Here is a 13,453-nt window from a genome sequence, read left to right as displayed (position 1 = left end):
TCTCACCCTCATAACTGGTTATTGCATTTTTTTTGTGCGAAAACCAATAAATCTTCTTCACTCTTACTCTCTCTTCTTTTCCACCTTTTCCACAACTCCCAAACCCCTGTCAAAGCCCCAAGATTCAACTGTCTTTCTTCCCAAGTGTTCCCGCAGTTTTTTCAAATATGTGCCAAGATCATTCCAGCTGCTTCCTCTGCGTTATCTCCTAGTGGTCCTATCTCACAGTAATCATTCCCTTCATTTTTAAAATGCAGGTAGGTGATTTAACTCACCCACGACCACCAGCTTTTAATGGCATAGGAGGAATTTTTATAAAGATAAATTTGCTTAAAAGCACCTGCTTTTTCCGCTTGAGTTCACTGGCCCCAAAGGCAGGGTTGGATAGAAATTAGAGGATCGAGGCAACAGTTCTAAGTAATCCAGGTGACCCTCTAAAGGGTTGTAATTAAAGCTTCTCTATTCTGAAAACTCTTTGTGAAATAAAGAAAAAAACATACCTTCCACAGCTGGAGCTGATAAAACGTGTCCTGAGAGAGAAAAATTCAGACAAAGGAGGCTCTTGGGAAAGGCAGAGTCTGGCAGGATTAGGACAGAGTAGGAGTGGAAAGAATATAGTTCCTAAAGAGAAAGAAAAAAAGGAAGACAGGTTTTGGGGAGATTTGAAGCATTATTCACACTTTACTGGTTAAAGGAGCTTTATTTCTTACGTTACAGGTAAAGATTTATTTATTCTAAAAGAGAAAATGTGTGTTCTAATCTCCCATTCTTTACCTACAACTATTTTGTTGACTGAATCACAAATCTCAAAGATATGACAGCGAAGTGGAGAAGCCATAATGTAATAATACGTATAAGCCATGCTTAAGAAACAAAAATATAAAAAGTAGAAATTTCCTCTTTCTAGGTGTGTTTTGTGGGCCATGATTGTCTATGGGGATAATGCTAGCTCTCGTCTCTGGGCGGGGACTTTGCCAAATAAAGAAAGCAAGCTGCTTTGTTGATTTTGAGATTTGTTTTTGTTTAAAACTGGTGATCGTGCCTTATATATTCAGTTCTCATTCTCTCTTCTACTGAAGTCACTCATTAAAATGACTGCAATATATCTATAAGACATTGATTATTTTAAATGTGTTCCCATTTAATCTGCTCCCCAATTTGCTCTGGTTTGCTCTGCTGACCACACAGAAGAAGAGAGCTTACCCAAGAGGCTTCTGCATGTGAGAAATAAGTAGCTCGTTTCTTAAATAAATGTATTCGTTGTTCCTCTTATAATTTGTTCATCCTGATTTCTGATCTGAAGGGATTAAATTAATATTCTTATTATATATTGTAAAAAATGAATTTTATAAATTAAGTGTAGATTTTCATTGGAAACTGAGTTAGGTGAGCCTTTTGGCTTAGCATTTTTAAAAGGAAGGGGAGTATAAAATAGTAGTTAATCCTGTGCATTCTGCAGGCAGATCTGGGTTTGAATTCTCTTCTAAATACAACACTAAATAAGTCACATATCCTGTCTAAAGCACAGACTTCTCATCTGGAAAATGGTAATAATATTATCCTTCACAATCATTCATAATAACTCCAAGTGTGTATGAATGAAGCTATACATTTTGAATGTAATTATGCATATGAGGACTTAGTACAGTGCTTTGCAGAAAGTAAAGCTGAAATAAATACTGTTTTTCTTGTCATTATTCTTCCTCATTAATATCTTTCTCTCTTTCCTTCTATCTCTTTCTATGTTTTGTATTTGGATGTATCATATGTTCACCACTTCAATTAGAATACATTTTCTTTTTCATACGGAGGTTAGGAAATCATGAAGGACTTTATTTAAATTATATTTGCTATTGATCCTGTTATGATTAAAGTTCTGTGGCTCAATCTTTATCACCTCAGCCCTATTCTGCAGTGGCTAAATTACCCTTCATTGTAGCAGCTATTAACAATTGAACTTTTCAAAGGAAAGAAAATTTAGGTGAAATTCTGTGGCTGTAAAATAAATCCTTCAGCTCTTAAAATCCATTCCTTGAGGAAGAGGGGATACAACCTGGGCAGCTGCTTTTTTGACAATGTGAAAATATTCTGAGGGATATGTGACTATAAGCAGTTTTAAAACCAGCCCCCAAAATCCCATAGATAGTTTTTTGAATAAACATAGAAATTGATCCTGCTGGTGCTAAAGCTTGAAAGTTATATTTGTTTAATCTGAGTTTCTTCCTCTGGAAAGGATCCCTTAGGCCTCTCAAAACAGTAGCAAAGAACTAAAACTCACCAGATTACCACATTCAGACAATGAGATGGGGGACCCCTCATGTATCATGATTGCTTCCTTGTCCCTCCCAGCTCCTATTTTCTTACATGTTGCTACATTTTCCCCCCACTATATAAACCTCTAGTTTTCATAGTTCAGGGGGATGGATTGGACCCTGAGCGCCCATCTTCTTGGCTGTAGCGCCTGATTAAAACCTTCTTCCTTGGCATTATGCATCTCAGTGATTGGCTTTCTGTCTGGCGAGCAGCAATACCTAGACAGAACTCCTGGTGTTTCGGTAATAATTTTACACAGAATGTGACTGTAATGCCTGAAAGAAAACTGGTGTACCATGTATGTGTAACAGCAGATTATTGTCTTTGGTGAGAAGGTAGTGTCATTTATTCTATATATTACTGGGAGAGAGAAACAGATTTCATTCCAAGAGGATAGAATGTAGGATAAGGAACAATATTCTGACTATATAATATCACTTTTTTTTTGTTCTCTCTGGGAGAAAGTTGACAATTAGAATCTAAAATTCTGTGATATGTACATTATCCTTTGAGGAACGAAGGCTGGCATATAAAAATTGCTTCTTCCTTGCATTTATTTTCCTCAATATACTTGTATGGGTTTTCTAGATAAATCTTTTTCTTACAATATCCTTTATATTAAAATAGTAGTATGTTGTACCTACTGAAAAAAAGTTTAGTTGTAAAATTTATCATATTAAATGCTTCAACTTCTAAAAGTCTTGTTATGTAGGAATGGATATTCTTTCCCTTTTGGTGCTGTGCAGAGCATAGTTCCGCTTGTGGCTTTCACAGCCAGAAAAGACATATACTTCTAGGTCTTTTATTTCATGAGCACCTTTTTATCTTATTCATACATTAATACTTTGTAACACATTCTGATAGGAATCAAAATGCAAATGTCATTTAACATGAGTGACTTAAATTTGAAATTATAATGTCTACTTTGTTCAATCCCCTGTGGTGGTCTTAAGTATGGCTGACTGTTTTAGTAAGGACAAATCAGTCTTTACCAGGCAAAGCTGACATGTATGGCCCAGTGTCATGACTGAATGACAAAATTTGTTTCTTCAGCTCTGTAAACCTCATCCTTCCCTTGTCAAGAAACTTGCAACTCAGAAATTACCATGCCTGTTACATCTCATGAAAATATTTTTAGCAAAAAAATAAAATACAAAATTAAGTGGGATTCCTTATGTACTTGTGGTAAAGCCAGTTTCTCACCAAGAGTCTAAGCACTGAAGATAAAGATTGTTAAACCTTCTTTTTATACCCAGTCCATACAACCTCTAAAGCCCATCTGTGGAATTTCTATGGATAAGAGTTCCTGATGCAGAGCAGAGCAATGACAAACTACCAAAGCAATGAACAATTTCAGGGAAAATATCTAAACAAGGAGGGCTTGCTATATTGGACAAGGTATCCTAGCAAATCCAGTAGTATTAATAAATATGTGACAACAATTCCAATAGCACATGTTCTGTGAAAAGGTCACACATGCAAAGGAACCCCAAATGGAGAAGAAGCTGAGAAACCAAAGAAGAAGGCAGACAAATTCAGTTTGTTGGTATTGGTTGATTTATTGAGGGAACTTACAGATGGAGGTGTGGTCTTGAGTGACTACAATACAGGTAGATCTCCACACCGTTAATCTCCTGACTCAAGGCTTGTGTACCACAGGGAAAGGGTACCTGGGTTCTAGCAAGACAATTAAAGGCAACCCTCCAGACAGGCAAAGATGCAGTGTGCGTCACAGCCTAGAATGTGTGCAATAGCATCAAGGATGCTTTTTTGTTAAACTAAAGACATTAAATAAAACAGAAATCAGGAGGTATTCACAGGACTGGGGCTAATCAGAAGTCAACATGACAGATTAGTATCCAGGATGGAGTCATTTCTGTCTCCACAGCAAATATCAAAAGGGGGCACATGGATTTTAAATGTTCTATAATTATGTGTTCTCTACAAAGGGGCAAATGTTTGAAATTATATTGCACTTGTTAAGTCAAGAATTTGGCTAGAAATCTCAAGAGGAACCCCTAAAATACAGTAAAGTAACACTGTCAAATTATCAGAGGACAAGATAACGTTTTAAAGTAAAAAATAATCAATTAAAAGGCATAAAGAAAGAAAAGAAACCAGGAATACGACAGCAAATAGTAAGAAGAAAGACTCACATTTATATAATAGTAATTTAATTAACATAAAACTTAAATAATGAAATAATAAATAATGTTTGCAAATTAATAAATCTACTTGCAGATAATCTATGTATCAAAAGAGAAATCTCTGGGGGACGCTTTCTCAGTTCTTTCAGCTGCCAGCTCTGCCTTTTATGCTAGGCCCTTTAATGATGTCCCCACACCTTCATAGATTAGCAGTGACTCACAGATTTGGGCAGAGTCCATACATATATGATGGAGCTCTCCCTTGCTGCATATTCTCTCTTCTAGATTTCTTTCCCTAATTTTGCAGCTTTTCTACCATAATACTCTGCCTTCCAACAAGTTAGTAAACTGCATTTTTCTGCTTACTTTGGTCATTTGGGTTTCAGAGTTTCCTCTGCAACATGTTTCAATTTATCCAGTAGAGTTCTCATCTTTCAGCTACCAGTTCTCTTCTGGCTACTGCATGTTTTGCTTGTGATAATGCCTCAAGTTTTTAAAAACATTATTTTAAAAGTGTTGATTTAAAAACTATATTTTATCCTGATTTTTTTTCTGCCATTACTAGAAGCCAGAAGTCAGGGTTCATTTGTTTTTATTTCCATAATTAGAAAGTCCATCAATTCTAATTGATGAGGAAGAAGTCTTCATATTTCAATGACTAAGAGACCTTGATCCATTTCTCTGGTTTTTGCTTTGTGAGAGTTGATTTTTGTCCCTCCATTTAGTTCCTTGTGCATAAATTCTTATATTTTCCTATTCCAAATGTGCCGGAAAGTTTTCATCTTTTATGTGGCCCAACCTGAACTCCATTCTGTGGTACAGAGAACAGACTTGTTTAATTATCTCTGCATTCAAATAGCTTGTTAATTCAGGATATGTTTGTCTGTAGTTTTAGTATTTCAAAGGGAAAATAAAAAGAAAACACATCTGATTAATTTTGATTGAAAAATACTATTTGAAAACAAATTAACTATAGATTCTATATTCTCTTTGAAGATTATAAGACATAAAGAGAACAGAGTAGATATCATGGGTATGTTAGGTCAGTACGCAATTCTATAGTCTGTCAATAATTTGTCATAGACACTAAATTTCTGAAGCCATGGCTTGCAAGATATTAAAATGCAGCATGAGACTAACCGTTATTTAACTGCCTTTGATTCTGTGGCAACTAGATAAATTTAACAGTAAGACAGTAGAGGATTTCATGAGATTTGTATCTATAGGAATGGAAAGTATGCTGTATGCTCCATTGAAGATGACAGAATTAGTATCATTTTATGTAATTCAATTTCTCTGAATTTATAAAACGTGCTTTTTATATTTTGATTTATGGGAATGATGATGTTGGTAAATATTTTCAACAGAGCTCTTGTACATGGTGAATGACAGGAACAAAGCTTAATGCAGCACATCTGCTCTTAGTGTTTTGATTGCACAATTTTAAGATTTTGATTATTAAAGAAAAACTGGATTTTATATCTGTACCTCCATTTAGAAAGTTTACTGACTTAAAATAGTTTGACTTTATTTGTTTTAGGGTAGAATAATGAAATACAAGCTATTAGTTATTAAAAGAATTGCAGGGAGAGATCATTTGTTTCTAGGTAAAAAAATTTATTAGAGAATTAGAATATGGAAGACTATCAACCTATATTTTTAAAAAACATTGTCTTTGAAACAGTCAAAATTGCATCCATAGTTTTCACAGTTAGTCAGTTTTTCTTATTGCTGTGTTCTCTGTGTGAATCAAGCTTTTGAAGTGTTTACCATGGCTGTCATTTTTAATGATAATGTATATTTTGTCAACCACTGACACAATAATTTTTATCTTTTGGTTTTGGATAAGTGTGCTCTTGTTGAAGCTGGGCAGAGATGTAAATGAAAAGCCAAGCAACAAAGGAGGGGTAATTTAAAACAACATCTGGGATCCAGAGAAGTAAATATACAAATATATAATCAATCCTATTTTGCTTCCTGTCATCTATTTTCTATAGAGAGATTGATTTGTAATAGTTATGGGAGTATTTTATTTAGTATATATTTTGACAATACACTTCAGATTCCTTTTTGAGGATTCCACTGAAAATTATTTCCAACCAAATGGCTATTACTTGTAGGAGTTAAAGAAGAAAGAAACACAAAAAATTGCTTAGCAGTGAAAGACAGGTATATTCTGGAGAATAAACCAGAGGCCAAATCAAAATTTGGCCAATTTTGATCAGGAGCATTCTCTCTTATAGACTAAAAGTATTTAAGGGTTTTGGAGGAAGAGCTTATCACAGGCTTGGAATGTTTCTGTGTGGAGGAGTTTTATTGTGGGGTTGGAATGTTTTTGGTCAAAGGGGAGGTTATCTGGGGGTTGGCATGTTTCTAGTAAGGGGGAGGTTATCTTGAGGTTGGCAGGTTTTGGTCAGAGGTGTCACTTGTGGTTTTTGGTCATACTGACATTAGCCATTAGGCTGATTTTTGAGGGGTTGGATTTAGGCGGTTTTTAATCAAGGAAAACTTAAAATGGTAGTGTTTGTCCAAGATGGCAACTCTCCTGCTCTGTCCCTACTGATGGGATTATTAAGCATGGATAGAAGGGAACGATCCTAAAAAATACCACAGCATATATTTAGGTTTTTTATTTTTAATTTTAATTTTTTGATTTTACAACTTTGAACAAATATTACTTGAAGGCTCACATTAAATAACAAGAAGAAAAACTAGAAACATAGATTATAAACTAAGGAAAATAAGGAAACATAGATTATAAACTAAGGAAAATTTCCTTATCCAAATTTTAGTACAGAACTAAGTGTATTCTCTATGGAAAATCATACAAATGATATAGAGATACAAATAAGTACTGCAAAGAGGAATAAAGCTACCATAGTGAGAAAAGAGACAAGGAAGAAACAATTTCAGCAAGAAAATTATATTTTTCCTTATTCTTTCTAGGACAAAATAAATGCACTAGGATTTGAACTTCTCAAGGATGCTTTATTCATTTTTATACTTGGTACCAAATTCAAATATCTGCCTTATTATTGGTAATTAATATTAAGTATTATGAATGAGATGATAATATCTAGCCCTATGTTTGTTGTAAGGATTAAATTAGTCCCTTTATATAGTATTTCTTCATGTGTTGCCTTGATGACATACACATATCAAAACTGTAGAATTGTAAATTTGAACTCAGATCTGCTAAAATAGAATTTCAGGTTAAGATGGTCCCTGACCAATGAAAATTTAGACAAATTGTACAGATTACTTTTAGGCACATTGAAGTTAACTTTAATTTGGAGAGTTCATCAGTTCAACTGATGTTGTATAATATATATATTAAATGCCTGGTATGTACAATAGGAAAGTTTGATAGATACAAAGCTTACAAAAGTAAGGATAACTCTCAGCCTTCAAAGAAATTACAATATAACTAGAGACATGAGAAAAAGAAATTAATATTTAAAACAACATGGGATAAATAATAGAAAAGGTATATCTTTTCAAGTTGGGTACAATAACAGCAATTATTGTAAGAATTAAAATGAAACAAATTGTCTTCCAGGGTGACTTTGCTAAGAAGGGGGTCCAGAAAAGGGCAACATTTGAATGGAGTTTTTGTATTCAGTACTTAATATGGTACTGTATTAAAACTAATTATAAATATTTTAATACAATTTTCATAGCTTGTCTATTAACATTTCATTTGGACTACATTTCTTTTAGGCTTAACTTAATCAAATTAGTTTAAGCCTATGGGAGTAAAGATTGAATGTACTCTAAAATTCTTATCAAACATTCATTTTAATACACATAAAAAGTGGCGAATCCTCTAAAATTTACTGACTCTTTCACCCCAATGGGAAACTATGACAATTTGGGAAAAGCTATTTGCTTAACAGATTTTCTACAGAAGATTGTTTTGGTTGGTAACACATGCATTTGAAAGTGAGGGCATTATTCAAAATTCTAAGACAAAACAAGCAGGGGAAATAGCAAAGAGTGTTCTGATATGTAAGAGGACAAAATTAATTTTTGTATATATTTTAATTTAGATTAACTTCACAACCATCCACAATGCTGTTATTCCTTAACTTTTCTTCAAATCATTCAAGTGATTGCGTTCTTTTTGCATAAGTTTTGCATTACATTTAATTTTGTAATCCCAGTAGAAGCAACATATCATTTTATTATGCACCTCTCTACTTCCCCCGAAGTCTCCACAGAGATCAAATCATATAATTATAACAAAAACTAATCAGCTTCCACTTGTGAGAAAGAAAATATGTCTGGGAAAGTAAATAGAAGCAGTGAATCAGGACACAATTGAGACTGGAAACAGAGCATAAAGTTACTAAATAATCCAAAAAAAGGTGGGATTGGGGACACAAAGAATTAACTTTTGCCATTTTCTATGATCACATTCTTCACTGTCTTGTCATTTGGAATATATTCTGCCTATTAATGAGAGTGAGAAGAGTAAATTTTTCTTCCTAACCAAAATTTAAAATAAAAGTAATTATTATTCTGTGTTCCCATTTTGCCCTTGGTAATAAATGCATAGGAAGAGAAGAGAAGGAGTTTTCTTTGTCCACAGCTATTGCATTTTTTTTTCTTTCCAATTTGTCCTTTAAAAAAATTCTATTAAAATAATGATAGTCTTTTTACAGCTATTTAGCTGTTCACAGTAGTTTTTGAATTACATTAAATGTTGTTAAGCCAAGTTAACATCTTTATTTTAAAAATAAAATTTGAGAGGGTGTATTATTGCCATTATAAATAGTTGTAATTAAAAATTTATTATTTAAAGCTTATTGCCATTTTTCTTAATTCATGCTAATACATATAGTCTTGTAATATTACCTGTTTTTATTGCATCATGATAATAAAAGTTGATTAATTATAATTTACTAAAGTAATTGTCAATTTTTCCCTTAAATGATTTACTTTTCATCAAATGAGAAATAATATTTGTTTTCAGGTTACCCTCGATATTATTTTTCTTTCTACTGTTTTCTTTTCTTCCTAAATTCAAATAGCAAAGCCAAATTATAAATTAGCGTGGTACAAAAAATAAAAACTATGAAATAACTCTTGGAGGGCAAAAATCAGATGATTTTTTCATTCATTAAGAGTTATTGGCTATATTATATCAAGATCATAGGGCAAAGGTTTTTGTAACTTTGCTGTCCAGTTAGCTATCGAGCCAGATAAAACAATTCCATTCCGTAATTTCAGATTTTATTTTCAAACCTTTCACTAAAGGAAGGACAATAAGCATGAAAGTGAATGGCTTAGTTTCCCCCATTATTTTCACTGGAAGGGAAAGCAGCAAAAGATTGTAGATGATTTTTATCTTATGCCAAGAGAATAGGTTTGAATTTATTTTTTCTAGTTAACTAAATGAACATGCCAATTCATTCATTTATTTTCCCATACTCTGTAACTGATATCAAAAGATAAATGTAGAATATAATTGCATAGTTCACATCAACTGTGATATACTATTCCTAAATAAAAGATTGTTCTGGTTTAAGTGTAGATCTCAACAATCAGTATTCTTTTAAGAGAGGAATAAATGTAAATTAGATTGGCCATCTTGCTGGACAATTTGAAGACATATACTGATAACTCTTTCAAAATTCTATACTGTTTCAAAGCCATGCAAAACTTAATATCAAAAAAGGGAAATATAGACCAATCACATTTGTGAATACTGTTGTAAAAATTTAAATAGTAGAGTATGTCATAAACCACGGAAGCACAGTCAACTAGAGTACCAAGCAAAACTTGACCAAAGGGAGTTTATGAAGAAATAAAATAGTGGCTCATTGATTATATTAATAAATTAACACATTTATTAATTTATTAATAGATTAATACATTTATTAATATAATCACATTAAAAGAACCTAGGAAAAATGTGATTGGTATTTTCCTTTTAAAAATTTTTTTATTTTATGTTTTTTTCTTTTTTGTTGTGATTATTTTCATAGGTCCAGTATGGATGCACATAAGCATCATACAAAAAGCATCACAAAAGTTAATTATATTCAAAACACTCAGTAAAATAGAAATTAGTAGATATACTATTAGCATAATTATACACACAGACACAAACATAAACTAACACATCTACATGAGTTTAAGGACCAGAAGCTTATTCAGTAGGAAATATAGGAAGCTTCTCTACAAACTCAGCAACAAGGTATTCAACATCTCCACTAATATCTAACAATTTATAGAAAATATTAGCTAATACAATTAAACAATAAAGATGATTAAAATTGTAAAAATAAAAAGAAAGTGTAAAACTGCCAAGAGTATGATTATAGATTTGGAAAATCCAGTAGAGGTAATTAGTAATAGTAAAAAAAAAAAAAACTGTTGCAAATACAATTTACTAAAGTAAAAGACAGAGTAATGCTGGAGCTGGCTTTTACTAGTTTGTAAGAGTATATTGTTAAAAGTTCAGGAATTTTGTGAACCACTGAATGAATTATTGAATATTTGAAATTTTCCACACTGAGACTATTTATTACACACAAATATGCAAATAATAGAACTAAGCATAACATTGAAAACAGGTAATAAAATCAGCAAAGAAAAGTCAATTAAGTTATATGTAGTAACAAAAACTAGAATGAACATATAGTGGAAAAGAGGATCACTTTTTAACAGCAAATTAAATAACAAGAAAATCACCGAAATACAGAGCTATATACTACACAGAATTTCCTTAAAACCTACATGAGGTAGAGATTCTTAGAAGGTGGCAGGGTAGAAAGCACCACAAGTCTGTCTCTACACTTACAGAATTACACAACTGGAATATGTCTCATATAACTATTTTATAATTTCTGAGTTTATTGCAGGCTTAAATTTTCTAAAGAAGACTTGAACTATAAAGTGAGGTTCATTTCAGCTCTTAGTACTAACCCCCTACACATATTTCTGGAAATCCTGTAGAAATTTTGTTGTGGGGCAGGACACATATAAAAAATCCTATTCACCAAGTATTGGGAAACTATGCTCTGATTTTTGATTGCTGCTTTTGAATACTGAGGTGTACACAAATAAGTTGGGACCACTGAAATTGTACTTCTCCTTTTATTGCAAGCTGCTCCAACTTCAGCTGAAAGGATTTCCCAGAAAATATAAAGGGACAGAACCCTTATTTTTCCTTTTTTAATTTTTTCCCCTTTTTATCATTTTTGGAGCCAGTTGTTAAAGATTAAAATATTCAATAATAAGTACATATATGGGTAAAATTAGAAAATAACCATGCATACCCAGGTAAAAACAAAAGCTTACAGAATATTTGAAAAGATGTTAACTTTATATCTCAAGCTAATCCTTGGCAAAGAGATAACCTACAACCATCCACCACCCTAAAATAATAACATAAAGCAGAAAACTTTGGTGAAGGATAAGAATCTGATTTCCACAGTTACCGCAGCTTCAAATGTCCAGTTTATAAAAAAGACTCACAAAGCATACAAAAAAAGAGGAATGTTGGGCATTCCTCTTTAAAGGGAAAAAAAAAAAGAGATAGTTTCTAAACAATGTACCAGATGAAAAACCTACTAGACGAAGACTTTGTACAATTCCTCAAAGTACAAAACGAAAATGTGGAGAAAGTCAAGAAAATGATGTATGAACAAAAGGGAAATATTAATTAAAAGTTAGAAAACTTTACAAAAAAATCAATATAAAAGATAAAATATCTAAAATAAGAAATTTCTAGAGGGATTCAAAGACAGATTTTAGTAGACAGAAGAAAACATCAGTAAGCTTGAAAATAGGACAATGGCCAATACCAAATTGTACTAATAGAAAGAAAAGGTATTATTTAAAGATGATCACAGCCTAAGGGAGCTGTGGGCCATCATCACGTGACCAAGATATGCATGATAAGAGTCTCAGAAAAAGAAAGATACAGGAATAGATATAATATTTAAAGAAACAATAGCTGAAAACTTTTCAAATTTGATGAAAGGCATGCATGTACACATGCAAGAACATCAAAGAACTCCAAGCAGAAAGAACCTAAAAAAAGATTCACATCAAGACATATTAGAATCAAATTGTTTAAAGTCCAAAACAAAGAGGCTCAAAAGCATCAAGGAGGAACCAATTTGTCACAAACAAGGGATCTTTAATAAGATGATTAGCAGATGTCTTATCAAAAACTTTGATGATGAGAAGGTAGTGGGCCAATATGTACAAATTGTTAAAAGAAACACAGCAAGAATCTAGAATCTTATATCTGCCTAACCTGTCCTTCAAAAGTGAGAAAAAAATTAAGGCACTACAAGGTAAACAAAAGGGGGCAGAGCTTGTTATCACTAGACCAGCTCTGCAAGCAATAATGGAAGCAGTGTGTAAGGTGAAATAAAAGACGCTACATAATAATTGGAAACCATATAAAGACATGCATGTCTCAATAAAGATAAATACATGGACAATTATAAAACAGTATTATCCTAACAATAGTTTATAACTTAATTTTAAGTTAATTTTTGTTTTCCACATTAATAGGATAATGCAATTAAAATAATTATTAGTTTATGTTTTGGGAGACATAATATATAAGGATGCAATTTCCTGACATCAACAACTAGATCAAATATTATGTGGCTGCTTTATATATATTAAAGGCATTATCTTAAGTCAGTGAGAAAATATAAATACTTAAGAATTGGTGTTATGATAACTAGATAGCCACCCAGAAAATAATAGAATAGGATTGATTCCTCACAACACAATAGCAGAAATACCAAATATCAAATATTCAAGCCAAAAAAATGAAAATCATAAGAATAATAATATAAAAATATGGCTGAATCCTATTAAATCCTAGGAGTTAGGAAAAATTAACTAAGTTGAAATTCCAGAAACAATAAGGAAAATGAAAAACAAATTGATTATTTAAAAAACATTTTTCCAAAATAGATCAAAGATTTAAATGTAGTAGGTAAAACTATAAGACTCTTAGA

This window comes from Sapajus apella, unplaced genomic scaffold, assembly GCF_009761245.1.
Source record: "Sapajus apella isolate SASKATOON/1434 unplaced genomic scaffold, GSC_monkey_1.0 scaffold20, whole genome shotgun sequence".
Lineage (NCBI taxonomy): Eukaryota > Metazoa > Chordata > Mammalia > Primates > Cebidae > Sapajus > Sapajus apella.
The sequence above is the reverse complement of the archived record's forward strand: the minus strand, read 5'-3'. Positions refer to the sequence as shown.